This window comes from Ambystoma mexicanum, chromosome 14, assembly GCF_040938575.1.
Source record: "Ambystoma mexicanum isolate Mex_15411 chromosome 14, UKY_AmexF1_1, whole genome shotgun sequence".
NCBI lineage: Eukaryota > Metazoa > Chordata > Amphibia > Caudata > Ambystomatidae > Ambystoma > Ambystoma mexicanum.
In genome coordinates, this window is record NC_090940.1 from 525549418 (window position 1) to 525574636 (window position 25219).

Below are 25219 nucleotides of genomic sequence, written 5' to 3' on the forward strand. Positions count from 1 at the left end.
CATCCGACTGGAAACTCCCACCTCAGTACTTCATACCATGGCCCTTTTGGATAGCGGTGCCGCAGGCGTGTTCATGGACACCCAGTGGGCACACCAACAAGGACTCACCCTACAGAAACGTGAAGACATACAAAAAGTGGAAAGTGTGGACGGATCACCCTTGTCTTCAGGTCCCATAACCCACTCTACTGAACTTCTCAAGGTACTTATACTCCAACACATGGAACAATTACAGTTCGATCTCATTCGGGCCGCCCATTTCCCCATCATCCTGGGTATCCCCTGGCTTAGGAAACACAATCCAGCCATCGATTGGACCCGAAACACCATGGCCTTTGAGTCGGAATACTGTAGACAGAGTTGTTTGTCACGTATTCCAAAAGAGACGGTGCAGATTTTGACTTCCGAACGCAAGGAAGTATGTGACATTTGTAGTATACCCACTGAGTTGGCTGAATTCCGGGAAGTATTTAGTAACAATCCGGTTTTGGAATTACCCCCACATCGTCCGGAGGATTGTGCCATAGAGTTGGTACCAGATGCATTGGTGCCCTTCGGCCGCATGTTTTCTTTATCCATCACAGAAAAGAAGGTCCTACGCACCTACCTGGATTCTCATCTTACCAATGGGCTCATCCAGCCTTCGAAATCCCCAGCCGGAGCCCCGCTTTTTTTCATACCGAAACGGGATTCAGCTGAGCTACGGCCTTGTATAGATTATAGGGGCCTTAATAGGGTCACCGTTCGTGACCGCTATCCCATGCCCTTAATTTCCGACATTTTGGAGGCCGTTCAAGGAGCCACCATCTTTTCGAAATTAGATCTACGGAGTGCCTACCATCTTCTACGCATAAGAACAGGGGATGAATGGAAGACCGCTTTCAGAACCCCCTTTGGTTTATTTGAGTACAAGGTCATGCCTTTCGGGTTGGTCAATGCCCCGGCAATTTTTCAACGGTTTATGGACCGCCTGTTTTCCGATCTGTTGTATGTGAACACTATAGTCTACCTCGATGACATCTTGGTATTTTCACCATCTCCCCAAGAACATGCCCGGCATTTGAAGATGGTCCTTCTACGTCTTCAATCCCAACACCTCCTGGTCAAACCCGAGAAGTGTGTATTCAGGACCTCCTCTGTCCCTTACTTAGGTTACATCCTCTCCCAAGAAGGCATATCGATGGATCCCAGGAAGGTGACGGCCATCTTGGAATGGCCCGCTCCATCCTCCCAGAAGGATGTACAAAGGTTTTTGGGTCTGGCAAATTTTTACAGGAAGTTTATCAGTAAATTTTCCCAAGTTGTTCTACCAATCACAGCTCTGCTCAAGAAAGAGGCCAGAAACTTTGCATGGACTGACCAAGCCCACCTAGCTTTCCAGAGTTTGAAGAAGATGTTCTGTACTGCCCCTGTCTTGCTTCAGCCAGACCAGACCCAACCTTTTATAGTAGAAGCTGATGCCTCTACAAACGCTTTGGGAGCCGTACTTTTACAATCCAAGGATGGAGAAGAACACCCTGTGGCCTATCTCTCAAAGACCCTGTCAGCAAGCCAAAGAAATTACTCAGTGATAGAAAAGGAATTGTTGGCCCTCAAGACAGCGTGTGAAGAATGGAGACATCTGTTACAAGGAAGTGCCCATCGGGTTATACTGCGCACCGACCATAAGAACTTACAGGTACTCAGGAACATGGAATGTGTCAATTCCAGACAGGCACGCTGGGCCCATTTCTTTAGCCAATATGACTTCTCCATCACATATATTCCTGGCACCCAAAACAGTCTAGCAGATGCCCTGTCCAGGAGAGACTCACCTGCCACTCAGTTGGCTCCACCGTTAGAGTACATGTTTCCCCGTAACCGGTTGGTGGGAGTCATTACCTCCTTCCTCCAGGATGTCAAAGCGATTACTACCCCGGAGCTGGAAAATAGGCTGCCTCTCAACCTGCGGAGACTTGCTAGATGGTCTGAGGGTCTTTTATTCATTGACCGAAGATTATGCATCCCTTCCAAGCCTTTCCAACAAAAGATCCTGGTATGGGGTCATGACCATGCTATTTCTGGGCACAGAGGCATACGAGGTACCATTGACCTGATATCCCGTTCTTTCTTTTGGCCCTCTCTCACTCAAGACGTTAAGAAATATTGCCGTACCTGTCAGGTTTGTGCCAAGAGTAAATATTCCACTCACAAACCCTACGGCTTGCTAGTGCAAGCAGAGGCGCCTGTTCGTCCATGGTCTCAGGTTTCAACAGACTTCATAGTCGACTTACCTTCGTCCCAGGGGTTCTCTTGTTTGATGGTTACGGTGGATTCTTTCTCGAAACTGGCTCACTTCACTCCGCTTCCAGGAGTCCCATCTGCATCGGTGATGGCAGAAGTGTTTCTCAAGGAAATATTTAGGTTACACGGGCTGCCAGACAAGATAATATCCGATCGGGGGAGCCAGTTTACTTCTCGTTTCTGGGGGGCCTTATGTCAGCGATTAGGTATTGAGCGGGCCCTCTCCTCTGGTTTCCACCCTCAAACGAATGGCCAAACCGAAAGACTCAATGCCTCTCTGGAACAATATCTCAGGTGTTATACTAATAGCTTGCAGGATAACTGGGTTGCCTTATTATCAACAGCAGAATTCGCTTATAATAATGCCATACATACTGCCACGGGCCTTAGCCCTTTTTTCTGTACTTATGGATTACATCCTCGTGGCATACTTCCTGTTCATAATCCCCCTTCCACCATTCCAACTATAGAATCCATTTTGGCTGACATAACCTTAGCCCACCAGGTGGCTCAGCAGAACTTACTTTTATCTCGAAGGAGATACAAGGAACAGGCGGATCGTTCTCGTACCCCCTGTCCCGATTGGAAGGAAGGGGATAGAGTATGGCTATCTACTAAGTTCCTCCCTCGGTGGCTCCACCCATCCAAATTATCTCCTAGGTATTTGGGACCTTTCAAGATTGCTAAGAGGGTTAACCCCGTGTCATATAAACTGCTGCTTCCCAAAAGTATGCATCGCATACACCCAGTATTTCATTCCTCCCTCCTTCGTCCGGTAGATCCGGACACCCTTTCTATTACACAGAAAGGGATACCAGATTTAGTGCCATCCTCCCCAGAAGAGTATGAGGTATCGGCCATAATAGATTCCAGATACAGAAAGGGCCGACTGGAGTATCTGGTGTCTTGGAAAGGTTATCCACGTTCGGAGGATTCCTGGGAGCCTGTCACCCACATTCATGCTCCTATACTCACCCGACGCTTCCATAGACTCCATCCGGGTAAACCTGGTGGTATAGGTTTGGGAGGGGGGTATACTGTCACGAACCGAGGAAGCTGGCGGTTGTGGCCCCGTTGGCGCATGAGCCGCCATTGATATTGCCGCCACGTTTCCCATCCACCGTACTGTGACGGTCTAGTTTTTTGGAGTACGCCGTCGCAGCCTATTTCTTTGCGTTCAACCCGGAAGCCGACGCGTTGCAACCCTTCGCGTTTAGGCTTTCGGGTTAACACGCTGTTTTTCCTCTAGCTCTTGCTTCCCTTCCACCCTTCCTGCTTCCGCCTTGCTAATGTTGTTCTAGTGCTCCTCTCTCTTCTTCTGTCTACTCTCCCATCTTATCTCCGCATTTATTTTCTGTATGACTTCAACGTACTTTATACTGCCCAGTGCACGTCCGCTGGAACGACCAAGGAACTACTCCACCGGAACCCTCGGATTCCTGCAGTACTCCTCTACCATCAAACAAGACAGGGGTTTTTTATGCCATAAGGCTTTTTCCCCGGACTGGCCTGCTGCGGAAGGGGTGCCCCTCCTGGACCTCCTTATAACGGGTTCAGGGTGGCTTCCTCTCGCGGCCGGCCTTATCTGCACAGCAAAGAAAAAACACTGTGGAGGAAGAGGTTCGGAGCAAGACCGGAATCCAAACCAGGTGAGGAGGAGGATTGGGAGCAGGGGGATCAGGAATTGGAACCATTACAGCCCGAGCCTGATACCTTGTCACAAAATTTGGTGGCAGCGGTGGGATCTAAGAAACACGACATTGAGGCAATAATCAAGGCATTGGCTGACGGACAGCAGTTGGTCAAAGTACAAGGAGACCAAGCCCAAGCAGATCGGCAAGCCTTACAACAGGCCCTGCAATTACAAGCTGCCTGCCAGGATGCCCTAAAGAAAGTTACAGAAGCCGTGGTGACTTACAGAGGGGCAACGTCAGTTCCATCCAACATACTACAGAAATACCAACCGGGAGATGATCCGAGTTATTTCTTTACGAACTTTGAAAGAGTTGCCAGAAATTCCCAGTGGCCCGTGGATAAATGGGGGCATTTTATCGCACCATTGTTAACAGGATCGATGCAAGGAGCCTATCAGGCGGCAAACCCCAATGGGGACACAGCCTATGCCGACATCAAAAGAACTATACTAGAAAGGATGGGAGTTGACAAGGAGGCCTATCGCCAGAAGCTAAGAGAAACCAAACTTCGTACTGGGGAGACTCCACGACAGCTGTATTACTGGGTACATGATTTAACAGAAAGATGGTTAAAACCCTCCAGCTGTACTATTCCAGAGATATTGGAAAAAGTGAAGCTTGAACAGTTTGTGGAATCCATCCCCAACAACATGCAAAGGTGGGTTCGCCAACACCATAGGCCCACCCTCAACAAAGCCATAGACTTCGCTTCTGCATACCAAAAAGCGGGAGGATCCCGGGGCGGCCCGTTGCAGATGATAAAACTAACCGTCAGCAGAACCACCGAGCGAGCGGGTACCAAACCCATCCGAATGGAACCCAAGGGCCCAACATAGACCCCAACCAACAGACAACCCCAATGCTTTGATTGTGGGGAATGGGGACATATAGCCTGGTTCTGCCCAAGGAAAAACAAACCAGAACTGATGGAAATCGGATATACCCAGCAAGAGTTCCGAAGAAAACAGGAGCCATACCTGGTGGACGTCCGGGTAGACGGGATACCTCGGCAAGGCCTGATCCATAGTGGAAGCGAGCAGACCGCCATAAAACCATAAGTAAGTGCACCTGGGGAAGAAGGGGAACCAGATATTCCGATTAAATGTGTGCATGGCGAGGTTAGGTTGTACCCATCCAAACAAGTCACCCTAGAATTAAACGGGGTTAGTACGCCAATGGAAGTAGCCATCATGTCACATATTTTCACACAAGTATTAATAGGCACTGACTTACCCAACTTTGGGGAATGTAAAAAGAGTTGAAATGATTAAGAACAGCCCCATTTGTCAATGCTTAGGTTACAATGGAACAAAGAAAACAAAGTACAAAAACCAAGAGAGAAGTAAGAGAAGGTAAAAAGAAATGGGTGGAAAAGTTTAGTGGACTGGTTGATTGGATTCCAGAGGATAAAAGAGACTCCTTCAGAAGTGAAACCTTGTCAGACCCAACACTAAAGAATTCCCGTGAAGGGGCAATGGGAGATCCAGACAGCCAGACCTCATTTCCTAAATTCAAGTATAGGAGGGGACTGGTATACAGGATTACCAGAGATCAAAATGACCAAGAAATAGAACCGTTACTGGTACCCACTAGTTTTAGGCAGTCTATTATGGAAATGGGTCATGACAATCTGACAGGAGGACATATGGCTCGAGAGAAAACACTTGAAAAAATCCTAAAAAGGTTCTATTGGCCTGCGATCTACAGAGAGGTAACCAGACATTGCGAAGAGTGCCCAACCTGCAAGAAAACAAGCCCAATCAAACCTCAACAAGCACCTATACTGCCTATGCCATTGATAAAAGAACATTTTTTCAGAATTGGGATGGATGTGGTGGGACCTTTTGAACCCAGCAGTCACGGGTTCCAATATCTGTTGGTAATTGTTGACTATGCAACAAGATATCCAGAAGCATTCCCCATGCGGGGTATCAGTTCGCAGCCAGTTTGTAACCAGTTGATATTGTTCTTTTCACGAGTAGGGATTCCATCAGAAATCATAACTGCTCAGGGCAGGAATTTTATATCCGGAATAATGAGGAATGTCTGTCAACAATTACAAATCAAACTACTACACGCAGCCATCTATCACCCACAGACCGATGGTTTGGTAGAATGATATACAGGACTATCAAATCAGTGCTCAAGAAAATAACAGCTCCTACAGGAAGAAACTGGGATCGTGCCGTACCATTGGTCCTCATGGTGCTATGGGACACTCCGCAGTGATCCACAGGGTTTTCACCCTACGAGTTACTATTTGGACACCAGCCAAGAACAGTGCTAGACATTGCAAAACAGGAATGGGAGGAACAAGAGGAAACCACAACTCTGACTGATTACGTGATGGAAATGAGGGAGAAACTGACTAAATTGAGGGAACTGGCCAGAGTTAATCTGGGAAGATCACAAGCAGCCCAAGAAAGATATTATAATAAAAGATTCAGAGTCCGGCAGTTCAAAATTGGAGATCAAGTACTGGTGTTGTTACCCACAAGTCATAATAAGATGCTGGCACAGTGGAGAGGGCCGTATAGGATTACAAAGATATTGGGCCCAGTGAATTATTTGGTGGAACAACCAGATCGAAAAACCAAGCTCAAGAATTACCATATAAACCTGCTAAAAGAGTGGAAATTGCCAGACCGAGAGACCACCAGCATTCGGGCAGCAACTCGTGAAAGTCCCTGTACTGCTTTTTTGGCAGTTCAATGGGGAACTCAACTTACCCCCAAAGAAAAACAAGAATTGGAAGAACAACTCAAACCTTTACAAAACGTGTTCTCCTATCTTCCCAGGAAGACTCACCTTACAGAACACAAAATAGAAACAGAAGTAGGAAAGACAGTAAGAATCGGGCCGTATCGACTTCCGGAATCCAAAAGGGTGGCAGTACAGGCGGAAGTTGATGAAATGCTGAAGTTAGGGGTGATTGAACCCTCCTGCAGCCACTGGTCCTCCCCGATTGTTTTGGTACTGATGCCCGATGGCAGTATATGGTTTTGCATGGATTATCGACAATTAAATTCAATTTCAACATACCAAGCTTATCCCATACCCAGGATAGACAAACTTATAGAACAATTGGGTTCCGCCTATTACATCAGCACCATTGACCTGACCAAGGGATATTGGCAGATCCCACTATGTTCAGAAGATAAAATAAAAACTGCCTTTTCCACCCCATTCGGACTGTTCCAATTTACTGTGTTACCCTTTGGGTTGCATGGAGCCCCGGCAAACTTCCAGTCACTTATGAACCAAGTCTTGGCTCCACACCACCAATATAGTTCCGCCTATCTAGACGACATAGTGGTATTTAGCAAAACCTGGAACGAACATAAGGCCCATCTATACGCCATGGTATCTTCTCTACAATCAGCAGGACTCCATGTCAATCCAAAGAAAACAATGTTGGCTGCCAATCAAACCACATACTTAGGACATTTGGTTGGGAACGGGGTTATAAAACCCCAACTGGACAAAATAGAGGCTATTCAGAGACTTCAAATGCCCAGCAACAAGAAACAGGTCAGAGCATTCCTGGGCTTCATCGGTTACTACCGCAAGTTCATCCCTAATTTTTCCTCGATAGCCAGCCCTTTAACGGAAGCCCTCAAGTCTACTTGTACTGGGAATCTACTGACAGATAAGGAGGCACATAACGCCTTCCAAGAACTCAAGATACTTATATCAGCACAACCAGTTTTGAGATGTTCAGACTTCAGTAAACGATTTTATGTGCAAACAGATGTTTCAGGTCTAGGATTAGGAGCAGTTCTCTCACAAGGCAAAGAAAATTAGTTACACCCGGTGGCTTTTATCAGCCAAAAACTCCTGCCGCATGAAATTGGATATTCCACTATTGAAAAGGAGTGTCTAGCGATAAAGTGGGCGATTGAGACCATCAGATATTATTTGATGGGACGTAAATTTACTGTCTTCACAGACCATGCCTCTTTACTGTGGTTGGCTACCCACAAGGATTCCAACCAACACGTGTTGAGGTGGTTTCTCACTTTGCAAGAGTTCTGCTTTGAAACAATACATAAACCAGTGGCCTTCCAGTTAATACCGGACTACTTATCTAGAAACTTGGATCAGCCCAATCGGCTAAATGCTTCGAGGGGTGTATGTGATGTGACGACCCAGACAGGGCTTACAATGACCAACCACCCAGCAAGAGCAAGAGAGAGACAGAACACAAGCAAGAGGAAACTACCCAGGACAATAAACAAGAAGAGTGGTGGGGACCGCCAACCCAGAACCCAGCAATCACCTTACATCAGAACACGGCTGGTCCTTTATCAGAAGAGTGGCTTGGACAGCATGTGAAACGGCCTTCTTCCGCTGTCCCCAGGACGGGGGAATGTGCGGACATGGAAAGCCGCGACTCAAGCATCATAAAAACGAACAGCCACCAGCAGAGCAATTAGCGGCTTCGCGGCTGCTCGAACAAAAGTGCCGACGTGAGTTACCCAACCCCGCTAAAGAAGGGACGGACCACCGCTTCCGGTTGGCGGGGGACCATAGGATGGTCACCGCCACTCCCGAAAACCAGAGGGTTGAGGTAACTCGGGGTAGCGGCGGAACCGCGAGCCAGCCGCCAAACACATGCATTACACTTTACCTTACGGCCGCGCGGGAAAGAGACAAATGCGGAGTGGTGACACCACACGCGTGTCAAAAGACATAATACAAAAACTCCATTACCCTGACAGGCTTCCCCAAGATTCCCCGATCCTTCATACTTCCCTGCTTTGTACTTACGTGGGCAAGGAGAGGAGATACAACGCTCAGGTCGTAGGAGGTCTCCAGACGTCATACTCCCAGGAAAAAGGGGGCGGGACTTGGGTGGGTTCTTATGGACTAAGACAGGAAGTGGATGCTGATGGGCCAATTGAGTACAACCTATATAAACAGCCTGAAGGAGTGACTAGAGGGGTTCATTCTTGTTCTCCTTCCAGAACAGAGCAGACGTGGATTCCGAAGCTACAGGGAGCACCTGGGCGTATGAGGACTAAGAAGAACCAACTGGAGAGAAGCCCTTACGTCGTGCCTTACAGGGAAAACAGAGAAAACCTCTTTCAACAGAAGGAACATCAGACAAGAACTCTTATCAATAATACTTTGTGTTATCAATCATCCTGCCCAGCCCGATTGAGTCTGAATAAAGACAAGCATTTATTTTCTTCAAAACCGCGTGGCTGTCTCCTTGTCACAGTGATATTATGTTATCCAAGAGAAAGTTATAGATTGAGGGTGGGTGGCCCAGCAAAGGGTGTGTTACCCAAGGAGATAGGCCATTTTGGGAGGTTCCAAAGAAACTGAGTTTGGAGAATGGAGTTCTGTTTCGATGGGCACAAGCTGTTGTGCCCGAAAACATTAGGGCGAGCATGATTGATATTGCTCATGATGGACATGTGGGTATTAGTAAAACCAAGGCCGTGTTGTGTTGTGATTACTGGTGGCCGGGTTTTGATAGGGAAGTGGAAAAAAGATTACACGATTGTACTGGATGCGTGAAAAGTGGTAAAGGAGTCATGTCGAAGAAGCAACCCATGTTGGTTAATGATGTCCCGCGAAAAGTGGATGTGTTTTCTAGGTGGTGTGAGTGTAAGGAGGTTGGGGATTTCAATGGTGGCAGTATTGTCATGTTTTTGCGGGAGATTTTTGCAAGGGAGGGTTTTCCCAGTTGCATACTTACTGATAACGCCGTGCAATTTGTGGGTGGATGTTGTATAACCCATAAAGGATCAGCATTATACCATCCTGAGGGTAACGGATTAGTGGAAAGGATGAATAGGAGCATAATGGAAGGGATTCAGTTATCTGGAGTATGCGGGATGGATAGATAATCAGCGGTCTAGGAGAGATTATGTGTGTTGAAGATGGCTCCGCATTCCGTTACTGGTGTGTCACCGTTTGAACTCATGAGGGGTCATAAAGGTCATTTAGAAGTATGTCTGCCCTGGTTAGAGAGAGGAGGGAACTCAGATTGTGTGGTTCAAGAAATAAGGAAAACATTACAGGGTAAGAAAGAAGAGTACGTAATGAGGTAGAACGTGAGAAGAGGTAAGCAGGAACTTAGGGTAGAGTCTGGTGACTATGTGAGGATTAGAAAAGCTGTGATAAAAAGGAAGGGCGATCTACTATATTCTGTAATGAAGGGTGCTGTCAGAATGAGTGGAGGACAGGTGTGGAATAAAAATAGGATTGCTATTGTGAAGAGAAGTTGTGTATGATAAGCAAGGGAGGTGTGTTGTGATGTTTCTTATGTAAATAGTATGAAGATGCTCTTGTAAATAGTTATACTTGCAGGCCACCTATGCTGCAGCTCATGTTCTCAATGTAATGCCTTGCTGGCACTATGATGTAGTGTCAGAATGTATATACTTGTCATGTCGAATGACACCGGAGAGTGTGCGTTCTTTCAGTGTTCACCATGGTTTCTGGTTTAAGGGGGGGGGTAGAAAGGAGGTGACTGGAAAGGCAAGTTTGGGTGTGGTTGGCACATGAGCCACTTCATTGGATCCATTGGGTTCACCCACATCGTCCCCACCTTGGCAAAGCAAGTCTATGTTGGTGGCTTCATGAGTAACAAAACTGGCTGTTATGCAGTCACCACCACCCCCTGCAGTGTATGCCGGTGCTCCATGATCACCACAGTCAATGTTCCCGAAGAGTCGGTCACTGGGGGTAAATTGCTGGGAGGTAGGTTTCCCTCAGTATTTCTGACATTGGTTTTACTACCCCCAATGTCCAGAGAGCTTCCCAGGAAATGGATAATCTATTTGATCAACTTTTAAGCATCCCTGTGACCTAAATAGGGCTTCTTTATTGTGCCTTGAGGCTGTCTTGGTTTGTGGCTAATACGGGTAATTCCCTCAGTTTGCGTTTGAGAGTCAAAATGTTCCTCTTTGGCTTAGCTAGCATGTTATGTCATGTTATTCAAATTTATAATACTCACGTTCACCCGAAGGCATCTTGACATGTGGATACTCACAGTAGTACTACAGCAATCCTGGGGAACTAGTGGAAGAGCAGTGTTTTTAATCAATGGAAATACAGGTCATTCAAGGTCAGCCTTAGTGTTAAAGCGAGACCATTCCATAACTTTCTGGCAGCCACTGAGAAGGCTCGACCACCAGTTCTTTGAAACAGAATCTGGGAACCACGACCAGACAGTTAATACTAGACCGAAGAGGCCGGCACGGAATATAAATTGTACATTTATCCTAAAGAAAATCAGCACCAGCCTGGTAATATGCCATGAACAAGACAGAGAGATTTTAAGACTATTTGTTTCAGCGGGAGCTGGTGCAGAGAACGCAGCACTGGACTGATGTGGGAACCATAGGGAGTTGATGTGGCTGCCCGGGTAGCCAGGTTCTGGAGCGGTTGCAGACAATGGATTAGGCCTGAGGGCTGGTCCAGGTAAAAGGCTTTACAATAATTCAGCCTGCTGGAAATGAGAGAAGCCACAACTGGAGGGCGACGAGAAGAGGGAAGAAAGGGCAGGACCCTCCAAAGGACCCTCAGTAGAAAATGACCAGTCTGTTGCACTGCATGGGAGGGCTTTGTAGTAATAAAGAGGGGGTGTGGGTGGCATAGTCCATAACAGCTGTTACAGCCATCGTACGAATACAAATAAAATCGTGCAGGAGTGTGCTGAGGAGGGCTCGCAGATTAAGTACAGTTCAGATATCCCCCCTCCTTAGAAAGGCTCCTGACCTTATTGGAAAAAACACAAAAGCAGCTTTGGATGTAGATCTGTAGCAGGATTCTCTCAGTGGGAAATATGTTGCAAGGTAGCCACTCTTCCCACAGCTGCCTAACACCCCACGGGCACACAACAGCCCTGTGCCCCTGTCCCATTATCATTTTTAAAAGTCCTGGGGGAATTCCCCAGTTTATTATCTTCTTCCATAAAAGTAGTCCAACCCCTACAAGCAAGGGCAGAATCTCGACCCTGTATCGGCTCCTAGACAGGGCAGACCCCGCGAAAAAGGAAAGATACATGATCGAATGGGAAAAGGACCTGGGAAAAGAAATTGAAGTTGAGGAATGGGGGAAAATCTGGGCCAGGTTACACAAAAGCTCTCAATGCATCACAAATAGAGAAGGGGGCTATAAACTCTGCTACAGGTACTATATAACCCCCGCCCAAATCAACAAGACCAACCCTACTATTCCCGGAACTTGTTGGCGTGGGTGTCCGACTACCGGATCTCTGCTACACATGTTGTGGTCATGCCCGAAAGCGATAATCTATTGGAAAGAGATACTCAAACACATCAAGGAAATATCGGGCCTAACCATCCCATGGGACCCTGGAATCGTCCTTCTTGGAGACATGGACGATGGAGCACTCCGAATGTCAGGCCAAATCCCCAGACTATGCACGCATCTACTCCTAGCAGCAAAAATAGCATTGGCACGTGTCTGGAAAAATAAAGAGGGTCCCTCCGTTGCACTTTGGTGGCCGAAATGCTGGGATATAGTGGTGGCCGAAAGAATCACTGCGATCCGGGCAGGCTCCCTGAATAGAACTCTAAACATATGGGACCCATTCATGGACTATGCTGCCAGGTTCCCGGCCCTCACCAGGAGGCCTCCGTTAACAAGATGGCTCCAAAGCAGCCCACTGTATTGAACCAAGACCTCACACCATAGCTATCCAGCGCCCCACAACCCGCCCGGCGGAAAAGGACAGGACAGTCCATGATCAGTACCGGCCATTCTAACACTTTTGCTCCCTGCACTCCGGCCGTCCCATGAGTCGCTTTTGCTAAAACTCATATTGTATGATTGCTGTTCTGCGATTGCCTTTGTGATATGTACAATGCTTATATGTAAAACCAAATAAAATGTTGTTATAAAAAAAAAAAAAGTAGTCTTCTCATAGTGTCGAATGCCGGACATAGTTCTAGGAAAGCAAGATATACCAGAAAATAGACTTTCCTTGTTTCTTTTTAAGATATTTACTGCACAGCTAGATCTCATATCGCGAATAAAAAACAAAAATCAGATCAGCTAAACTCAAGATATTCACTTTTAACCCCAAAAATCTCTTGATATGTCCATATGTTTGCAGTAGTCGTGGTGGGCCAAACCAAATGACATTAATACTCCCAATCACAAACACACACACATCCAAAAAGAATGCACCAATGAACACATGCACACACAATAAGGTCAATGCCAAAATACTATATGTTTATGCTGACCAACATAACCAGCACACACAAACACATGTAATGTGCATGCTCAACATGGAGAGCATGCACAATAAGTGAAGAGCAACAAAAGACACTCCTACACACACACACACACACATCAACCACATTCCCACACCCACTTACCCCAGCCACCTTTCTCTAAGATTAAACAGGAAATAAGAATCAGCATTGGACAAACTATATTGGAAGAATGGTCCATGGCATTAGGAATAAACTATATGACACACAGCTAAGGTTATTTCGGGACATATCATGATCCTGAAAAACAGTGACACATTTAAAATGTATAAAGACTTCGATGAATAGGCCAACACACAGAAGAACACGTAAATCATAGCCAAACAAACTAGACACCATACAACAACACAGCTCCACACACTAACTCAGTCTTGATGCAAAGAACGGTTTTCCAGGCTATAACTGAGTACACATGACAGTGTGCTATACAAGTGTGGAATAAACCACAACTAGTTCTAAGTGGTTTCATCGACCACATTTACGTTGACCACGTGTTGGTGAACTCTTTCAGGTCGTACATTGTTTTAAAAAAAGGTGTGAGTCCTTCTTACTACAAATAGTTCTTCAAAAGCTATGCTGGAACACCCATTGGCTAATAACAGGGATTCACAGAGTCATCCCCCACTCACCCAAACATAGCATTGTGTACATAAATTGGATTTGAAAGTGTGACATTGTAAGAAAAAAAAGTCATCCCCTCCCTCGATACATAATGACATGGGGCCTAATTATGAGTTTGGAGGTAGCCATGGAGCTGCTAGCTCCATGGCTGCCTCCAAACCGGGCTCCATTAGCGGGTTCGTGCAATGGGGACTTACCGGTTCATTCCAACATAGGAGAACCCAGTAAATCCTCCTTGCAGGAACCATTCCCCATTCCCATTTGAGCCCCCATAGGGCTCAGTGGGAATGGGGAGGGAGGTAACAAGGGCACATTATCAGTGTCCCGTTGTTATCTCCCTATTCCCCTTGCAGGACCTGGAAAAGACGTCTGGTTTTACCAGATGTCTTATCCTGGTCCCGTAAAGGGAACCTCGTAATCGGACCTGACGGAATAAAACGGGCAGGTCCCGTTCCAGGCCCCCTTCATTCCATCAGCGCCAGGGTCGTAATGAGGCCCATGGATTCCTCATAAACACACTGCCCCCCCAGTACTCTCTCACATGCCAATCACATGCATAACCATATTCAAAACGAAATTGATAAACACACCTAAGCACGTGTGAGCAGATAACAGGGAATCCTCAGATCCACTCCACCTAGCATTCACATACAACCCAAACTTCATATTGAATAACCAAATTGCATTTGCAGGTGTTGCATTTCAATACTTAAACATCAGAGCTGCACAGTTTATCACCTAACACAAAAAAGCCACATACTTTACCTAATGAAAAGAAATTCTCAGAGTCATCTTCAGTATTTTCACAGGTATGAAACTTTAATTTGCAAATTCATGAAGACATGAGATCAGGCATGCACGCTCCCCCCAAAATAGCACATATAATATACATTAACTTGCAATTATTCACCCACCAGCACTCAGACATATATGAAATGTTCACTTGCAGGCACCCCCCACAATGCAGACTATTAGAAAGAAATGAACATATAATGTTTAGGAAGGCTAAAAAGGGTAACTGCAATTCCTTATGCAGTCCCTGCTCATTGCCAAAGGTAACTACAAGCAGACAAAAAAGTAAATAAGAGCAAAACAAATTATTAATTTACATAAATATCTTTACCAAAACACCACCTGTCATGCTTTGGGAAACTAACTCTCTGGAAACTGGAAAAACAAAGAAATAACGAATAGAGCTGATGCTAGTCTACTTTTGAACTGACGAGGCTGAATAATTGTGTGCTCTTAGCAATCACTGTGCTCCAACCAGGCATGGCTCATATTTAGAGATTTACGTGCGACCAGACTGACTAAGGCATACAATTATTATAATTTAGATTAGAGGTGCAGGGGATTAAAAAGCCACCTCAGCCTGCAGGAACTTTGTGACCCAGCAGTTGCTAGGGATGAACCTGCCCTGAACCAGTACAGAGCTGGGGCATTGGGTGCATGTAAGCTGTCTAGGTGAAGGCACATGTGTACACTAACATTATGCCATGGAGCAGTTATGAAAGGGGGTCTGATTAGCGGACCTCCCTTTCAGCAACAGAATAACCCAAATCATTTTATGTTAATTAAAATTAAAAAAGCTCAGGCTATCCCACCCTGATCAAATGGCCATCTGCCTAACTGTGTTACAAGGAACCCTTGACAGTGTAAGTAGGAAAACATGTCATGATTAGCCACATTGGGTGGCAGCACACATACCTCATCCCCACAACACTAAATATTAACTGTATATGTACACATATTTACAGAATAAGCTTAACATGTGCACCATAGTCCAATCACAGCTGAATAATACATTGAAAGCAATACTGAACAAAGGCCGCTCATTGGCGCTACAGTATCAACAAACAAATAGAGCTGGTATGTGCCCATCACAAACAAACGTTAAAAATAAAACTAAGTGGGGATATAACCAAGTTGAAGAAGTGAGCAGACACATTCCAGGTGTGTTCCTGTTCCTCGAACCATGAAATGTTCCCCCCACCTGAATTTCCTCAACTTGAGGAACCCAATACAAAGGGGAAATATAAAATGCACCACACAGGGAAAAGAAGCACATTGCGAGGCTTAGACTTCAATCCACTGCTGGAGACTCGATACCTAAGATGGCAGGCAGTGTGGCAGCCTACAAAGTCTGATTAGAGAAAACGAGAAAAACCTTTAAGAACTCTCTGAGTAAATGTGGAACACTAGAAAATAAAGACAATTTGATGGTACCTCACCTCAGAGCCTCATGGGTGCAAGGGGTGAGCTCTTCCCTGCAAATAACTGTTGCTGACCGGTACAGAAACTGTGCGGGAAGATGGTTAGGGGAGATGGTGCGCAGCACCGAAAGGACTCTCCTGATGACCATATCTCCTGTAGCAACAGATGGTGAGCGTGCTGAAGATAGACAGGTAGAGGAAGCACATTGGATTATCTTCCCCTGATTCCAATAATCGATAGACAGTGAGTGATGTGGTTGACCCTGCAATTTAAGTTATTGATAGATCAGTATAAGGCAATCCCAGTGCCCTTTGAAGAAATATATGGAGGTACAGCAGGGATAAACTTTTGAGTTGTGGTCCTGGACGGGGCAGAGCACTTGAAATCCTTGGCAAAGCTTGGGATTTGCTCTATTGGGACCTAAGGTGGGCGAGATGAGCGGCTTTGTTGAATAGGTCACACAATATCATCAGTGCAAGGTGAGATTTGACATCCCAGACTTCCTGATGCCTATCTTATAAAATTTGTTCAAAATTCAATATTGAGCTGGACACTTAACTCTGAGAATGCCATACAAAAGAGAGCAAGTGTGTCCTTATGCAAGTCGACATTGATGTAAACAATGCACGAGAACCATAAGAAAAAGGAAGGGCCCTTGCATACATGCCTTTCTTGGAAACTGTTCAGAAGGCTTCTGCAGCAAAGCAACTTGCTACAAATAAATCAGTGGGGATGAACTCAGAGACCATGGAAAAGGAGAAAGTAGATACTTCTCTGACTAAGGAGCTTCTTCTTCATGTTTGATAATCTTTTAAGTAGATACTATTAAATCTCAACTTTATGGGCATTCATAACTGCAGCCGTTTCGGAAAACAAACCATAAAGTGCATCTCTACATTGAAGAGGCATTAGAGGTTATACAAATGCTAAACATTAATAAAAGGCCAGGATCTGATGCCCTTAATCCCTCCCTTTTCAGGGATCTGGCACATTTTCTAGTCAAACCACTGACAAATATATTCAACTCCTTCCGTGAGAGAGACAATACCACCAACTCAATGCTCAAAACCAGCCTAACAGTGATTCTCAAGCCATGGAAAGATCCAAAGAAATGCACATTATATAAGCCAATATCCTTGATAGATTTCAAAGCCAGGATACTCACCAGGGTCTTGGCTGATGGACTGGAGAAGATTATGCATAATCTAGTAGAAACATCAGTCAGATTTCATAATGTATAGAAATGATTTTGAAAATGTACACCGAATTCTACCTTTAATAGACAAAGCTCCCAGTACTCTATTTCCCTCCCATTCTTACTACTAGACACAGAGAAAGCATTTCACAGGGTGGACTGGGATTCTTAAAAGCCATTCTACATGAATTTCATTTTGTTCCATGAATGACATCCACGATCTCAGCAAGCTTAAAGAACTGAATATCGAAAATTAATGGGAAGGAGTCAGACTGCATTACATTCAGCAGCATAATAAAGCAGGACTGACCCATCTCCTATTTTGTTTGCGCTTACAATGGAACCTGTCATGGCCAAAATAAGACCTAAACTGGCAGTGAAGCGGATTCTCATAGACAAAACCCCTCATAAAATAATCCTTTTAGCGATTGATGAAATCCTTTCACTTCCTCAAAAAAGCTACTTATCCTCAGGTGATAGAGCAAGAGTAAAATGTTTTTGGGAGCCCTCAAGGTTTAAAACTATACCAAGTCAGAGGTCCTGAAGATCTCACAGTTCCTGACTCCAAAAGAAGACAGGTTGAAGCTACTTGGTTGTTTCATTTGTCCAGGAAATCAATTGATTCTTTGGGGATTCGACCAACACAACACCTTGGCCAGTTGCATGATGCTAACTATCTGGATCTTAGTGCCACAATAACGAAATACCTAGCAGGGTGAGGTGAAATGGGCTGTGTCTGTCCTGCTTGGGCAGGATATTGGTTATTTAAATGAACGTCTCGCCCAGGTTACTTTAATTGTTTTAACAGTCCCATTCTCATGTCCCAAAACTATAATCAAGGATTGGTAAGCAATGGAGCCCTAACAGTCCAGCAATATTAGCAAAGAAGGTACTGTAGCAAAGGGAAACAATTTTGTTAAGTCAATTATGTTAAGTAAGAATTGAACAAACTATTATTATTTAGATATGTGTTAACAAAACAAGAAAAAACATGAATAAGTGACCTGTTTTAATAACCACATGTGAACATCTTGTTCTAGCTCCAATATTAGATATGTCTCTGTCATGGCCACTTGCCCAGGATCACAAGAATGGTACCATCAAGTGGAGGGAGCAGGGGGCATCATGGGTCATGCAAGTCCCTTTGGGACATTTATACATGGGACCTGGTAGGACACAGTCCTGGCGCCTTTGGCACCAGGCTCATGGAAGGATTTAAACAGGACATTATGGGCAGAAGTGCTTAGAATGAACAGGAACTCTTTTATTATGAGCAAGAATACTCTCAAGAACTCTCATTTGGGTAACTAGTCCAGGTGTGGTCTCCATCTTCATCTGCACGTGCATCTTCTAACTTCTAGGAGTGGCAGGGTGTGGCATGCAGAACTTTGCTAAGGGGCGTGGCCTTAAGAGCTCAGCTATAAAAGCCAGCCCAACTCCAAGGCACACGCTTTGCGTTATTCTGCACCTCCGTGCAGGGTAACGCTCACCGTCGCCTGGGATTCATCTTACCTGGAGTTATCCTGCCATCTGCATCTATGCTTGTCACTGGAGAATCCTGCTCTTACCTGAACGCTTCTTCCTGGCACCATGGCTCACCTACAAACATCTCGGAGCCCAGACATCATCCTCCTGGCATCGCGGCTCACCTGCAAACATCTCGGAGCGCAGACATCTTCCTCCTGGAACCGTGGCTCATCTGCAAACATCTCGGAGCGCAGACATCTTCTTCCTGACAACGCGGCTCACCGGCAAACACCCCGGAATGCAGACAGCATCATCAATGCACCGCGGCACGACACACTCCATCCGAACTCGCAGCACCTGCAAAGAAAAGGCAAAAGACAAGGTTAACCACTTAACAGGCATTACGTTAAGGGCTTGCTGCCATTAAAACCTTGTGCCTTCCCTAAAGCCATTACTCACCTGCTGCTGAACATTGCGGTCGCATCCATCTTCCACTCAGCCGCATTCCGCGCCTTCACAACCGTTGTTAGGCCGCATTTCCACCTATTTGGGAGAAAACAGAGAAACGTTATACAGTGCAAAACAACCACATTGAGAGCAATAACATCAAGACATTGAGTGGCAAAAGACAAAGGGCCTCATTACGAGGTGGGTGGTAAGGGGTTAACAGCGCTGGTAAAGGCACCGGAGCCATTAACCCTATACCGCCCTATTACGAGGACCCCTTGCGGGACCCGCTCTGGATGTCTGGTTTTACCAGATGTCCTTAGCGGCTCCCACGAGGGGGCCAGCATGCTAACAACGGGCCCGTCATTAACGGGCCCGTTGTTAGCATGCTCCCCATTCCCATTGAGCCCTATGGGGGCTCAAATGGGGATGGTCCGGGTTCCCTGAATGGGGAAATACTGGGCCCTCCACGGTCAGAATGGCCAGGTATTTCCCCATTCAGGGAACCCGGACCCGGGTTTGGAGGCAGCCATGCCCTTATTAAGGGCATGGCTGCCTCCAAACTCGTAATGAGGCCCAAAGACATTGAAAGAAAGCAGAAAGAGGGGGAGAAGACAAAAGACATTGAGAGAAAGCAGAAAGAGGAACTTAGTCACAGCCGGACTGGACTAGTACTCTGGAGTCAGTGAAGGAACTAGATTTCACCAACAAGCACCCCTGCCAGAAGTTGCAGGACGGAGAGCTCATCATTCACATTAATCAGGTGAGCCTTATGGGCTGGTACGTGCCCACAGAAATCGCACCTTCGGTCAAAGGGGTTGGGAGATACGACAGTCATCTACCAGCGCATTCACGTTTTCCCATATCCACGCAGGAGCAGTGCCACCAATTGTCACCACCCATAGCTGATCTGCAGGGGACGAAACCAGAAGGGGGAGATCCAACACATGGGAGGGCTGCAACCGTGCCCCAATGCCTCCGCAGAGACCAGGTGAGCGTAACTGTCTCACAGTAGTGGTAGCACTATGTAAAACTCAAACCCTTTTGACATTTCTTCCAGACAGTGGGTCTCATTCCGAGTCGGGTGGTCCGGTAAAGTGCCAGTATCCTCGGATACCGTAATTTTATTACCGGACCACCCGAATACAGGAGAGCTGGTGGGGCAGGAGTGCATATACTGCCTCTATTCTCATGACATTCAAGGATGTCCCATGTGTCAGACATTCATGCAGAAGACTCTGCAGGACAGGCACGGGAGGCTCCTTCTGTATCTGGAGAGTAAGTGCCACTCCTCTGATGAGGAATCTGTCAAGACATCTCCTGTTTCTTCCCACAGGACCCCTAGGAAGCGTGCTTCAAAGAGAAGAGCTTCTTCAGTGGATTAAGGTACAGAACCACTTGCAAAGGCAAAGAAAAGGGGTGAAAAGGAGGTAAGGACGCCTTTTGGATTGTCCAGAGGGACAAAACAGCCAATTTCAGGGGGGGGGGGAGGCTTCTAAAAGCTCTACTGCAGGTAAGACCCCCACATTCATGACTACTGGATCATCCATGGGAAGGTCGTCCACGGTGCCCTCTACATCAGGAAGATCATCATCCACAGCCAAATCACCACCGAACGAAGGACCTGTCAAAGAAACAGGAATGGTTATCGTCGACGGAGTCCACAAAAAAATCATTGTTGATTGAAATGTCCCCGTCCACTGTGAAACTGCTGTCCATGAAGGACTCCTTGTCAACAACTACCATCGAGAGACCCCTTGTCCATGACTTACATGAGAGACCCCTCATCCATTACTACTAACCTGTCATCGACGGCCAGAATACTGTCAACAGGAAAGTCATCATCCAGCACCTGCTCATCTGTGTCTACTTCGCTGTCCATGGAAAAAGGGGTGTCAACACCACTGCCACTCGCATCAACGGAACAGAGGAATAAGAAAGCACTTTCATGCATCAGGATCTAATATTAACCTGTCCCCTATTCTACTGCTTGAACTTCCTGGTATAATCCTTCAGGAACATTTTACTGACCTGGAAGACACCTCAGACAGGCCCCCAATTAGTGCCCACAGACTACAGCCCTCCGTGGCAAACATTGGAAGACATTTCTGACCCTTTCCAAACCTTGTTAATGCAGTACCTGAAAAATATGATGGATGAGTTTCAAAGGAGCCAAAGGGCGCACATAGCTGTGACCAGCGCAGAAGATACCAGAAAATCACCAGTTAGGACTCAAGCTGTACCATCCAAGAGGCAGAAGAGCATCTCTCTACCACAGACGCAAAGGAGCGTCTCTCCACCACGGTCCACCAGGGCACCATCCTTACTGTCTCTAAGTGACTGGCAGGGTCCCATGGAAGGTTCCTACAGAGACTTTCTAGAGCTGTAAACACAAGCAGACAACCCTGAAGAGAGAACGACCCCTCAATACTTCCCCCAACAGGACAAATACAAATGCGAAGACTACGTCATTGAGAAACAAAAAAGGCAGGACTCCCCCAGAAGTTCCTCTCTGCCAGACAACATTGCCTCATTTCATTCTATCATTGGGAAGGCAGCAATGATGTTCGATCTCCAAATCTCAAGTGAGGAGAAGAAATCAGTGCTTTATGAACTCAGAGATAAGAGAAAAACAGTCACTTTCATACAAATTCTGGATACCATATGGGAAACAGGAGAAAGGATTCTAGCCAATCCACTATCTACCCTCGCTACAGCAACTAGGCCAGAGAACAATTACAAGGCCCCAGAAAACCCCCCACTAGCCCTGCAAGGGCACAAAAAACCTGATTCTGTAATCACAGTGGCAGCCAGGAAAAATTGTACCCACCCTGCTTCCCCGCTAGAAGCCCCGCCAGACAAGGATGGCAGGAAACTGGAAGCAGTAGGCAGAAAAGGTGCTGCTTCTGTGACACTCTCCATCAGAACTGCTAACGCTCTCGCTATGACAGCAAGGTGTGGCAGGGCATTGTGGTACAAGATGTGCCTGGGACATTGTCAAGGATCAGGAAACTACATCTGACCACATGATTGGCTCAGCAGTTGATGCAGCAGAGTTGGGGTTCAGACAGGTGGAGCATGGAGCAGTCCTCAGACGCCAAGCCTGGATGAAGGCAACCAACTTAGGCATGAGGTGCAGGCCGAAATCCAAGGCATGCCATTTGATGGCCAAGAATTGTTTGGCAAAAAGGTGGACAATCACCAAGAAAGGATCAAGAATGACACGGACAGAACCAGGACCATCAGCTCTCTGTGGAACAAAGACAAGGAATGTCATACTTTTTTCTCCTTTCGAGGTGGACCAGGGATGTTCTGATCCTGTAACAGACCCTATTCCATGCAGAGGTCAAGGTCAGGAAACATGTCGTCTTCCAGATACCAACAATCCTCCACAAAATACATGGCACAGAGAGGCAGGTGTGGGGCAGGTCAAACAAGGACCCAGTCGTCCAAGCAAACTAGACTTGAGGCACTCTCTCTCCTTCCACATCATACCCCGATGGGCGGGAGGATCAGCCACCATCTACATCAGTGGCAATAGAACACTTCAGACAAGTGGGTGTTACAAAATGTAAACAAAGGACACCCCATTGAATTTCACACTCGCCGGCCTACAATACCACTGCATGCATGCAACTCTCATCACTTGGCCCAGTTCAATTTGGAAGTAAGCAAACTGGGAAAATTATTCTACTCCCGCTTCTTTCTGGTAAAGAAAAAGAACGGGCAGTGGGGCCCAATTCTAGACCTACGTGCTTTAAACAAATATGTGCGGAGCATAAAGTTCAAAATGACCACGCTACAACATGTTTTACAGTGGCTTCAAAAAGGGGAATTTCTCTCAGCAATTGACCTAGAAAATGCTTATTTTCCCATTCCCGTAAATTCTGTGCACAGACGCTACCTGAGGTTCACAGTGGGGAGACCAGTATTACCAGTTCTGCATGCTCCACTTCGGCCTATGATCAACTCGAGGGTCTTCACCAAATGTCTTGCCCCAGTATCAGTGCCCTTAAGAAGAGCCAGAATGGAAGTCTTTTGATACCTAAATGATTGGCTCATAAAAGCAGAATCAACGGAGCAAACAGCCATGGCCGTCCACCAGACAAAGGAACCCATCCAGCACTCTGTTTTTCCATCAACACTGAAAAATCAGTGGTCACAGAAATGCAAAAAGCCCTCTTTCTAGGAGCAGAACTAGATACCTACATTCTGCGGGTGAGACCGTTCACCAAAAGAGTTACAGAGATCTCACATCTAGCAAACTGGTTCTTAAAGGCACACACTACCATCGTGCGTCACTACAAATCACTGCTGGGCTTGATGTCATCATGTATATTACTAGTTCCAAATTGCAGGTTGAGAATGCCTGATCCCAGAGGAATTGGATCAGCAATGGGTGCAAGCATCGGGTTCATGGGAGGAAATAGTGCACATGTCACACCACTTTCATCAAGTGCTTCAATGGTGGTGGGACGAACAAAACCTGCAACAAGGCCTGCCATTTCAAGCCTGTACCTCCACACTCCTTCTCAGGACAGATGCGTCCCTATCAGGATCGGGAGCCCATCTCAGAGGCTTGCAGGCAAACGACACATGCACCAAAGAGGAATCAGTCCTAGACAACAATATACTGGAACTCAGAACCATTCGATAGGCTCTAAAGTCCTTTCAGCCTTTCCTTACAGATCAGTTGTCACTATACAAAAAGACAACACCAACTTAATTCCCTACACAAACAAGCAAGGGGGCACACGGTCAGTGCTTCTACCTGCGGAAGCGCAGAAACTCGGGAAATGGGCTCTTGCACAGGATGTTCATGTCAGAGTGGAGAACCTTCTGTGGAAGGACAACATTCTGGCAGACCAACTAAGCAGAGACTTCTCCAAGGTCCACGAATGGGAGCTCGACTGGACAGAGCTCGACTGAATTTTCTGCATCTGGGGTAACACTAGCATCAACCTCTTCGCTGCAAACCTCACCACAAAATGCTCCCTCTTTGCATCTAGGTGCCCAGAACAGGATTCACTGAGGGGTCACTTATCACTGACCTGGAGTGGTGAGTTCCTCCTCACCTTCCCACCAATCCGTATCCCATTGCTGGCCAACGTCCTCAGATGAGTGAGAGACCAACAATGCAGGATGATTTTGATAGCACCAGCCTATGTTTGGCAGGTCGGGTACCCGATTCTCTTCTGGTTGACATGCACCACGGCCATCCGTCTCAGGGCACATCAAGCATTGTTAACACAACAGAATGGGCAAATCCTTCACCACGACCCATCAGCTCTCTCTTCCAGGACTTGGTTGCTGAACAACAAAGACACACCAACCTAACGCTGCCAGACAAATGCTGGGATATCATCTGAGCATCTAGGGCTCGTTCTACACGCAAAGCACATGTACAAAAATGTAAACGCGTTAAAACCTGGTGTGCCACACTACAGCTAGGCCCACTGTCAATCACAGTAGACCAATTGCTGCCCTACCTGCTCCATTTGGCTAAAACAGGTTTAGCATCGGCCTCTATCAAGGTTCACCACCCAAGTATCACATCTTAGTCCAGGGGTCCTGGAACATTTCCTTATTCTCTAATCCCACAGTGAAAACCTTTATGAAAGGTTCACTTAGGACTTTTCCAGCAGTGCCTTCATCTGCTCCAAGCTGGAGTATCAAAACAGTGCTTACAGCATATATGGCTTCTCCACACGAACCAATCCAAAAATGCAAAATTATCTTGCTCTCATGGAAGGTTGCTTTCCTGGTGGTGATCACACCGGCAAGACAGATCAGCGAACTGCAAGCATTATCCACGGATCCTGTTTCTCAAGGACAGGGTAGTCCTCAGGCCGCACCCGAAGTTCCTCCCGAAGGTGGTGTCAGCAATGACTCTGTCAGCGTATTGTCCTGCCAACCTTTTTCGGCAATCACACTTCCAGCCCTGAAAGCGGCCTGCACTCGCCAGTTCTATTGCAAGTCCTTAAATTCTAGTTGCAGCTCAGTAGCATTTTCTGCCTGTTCTCCAAACTTTTTGTTTC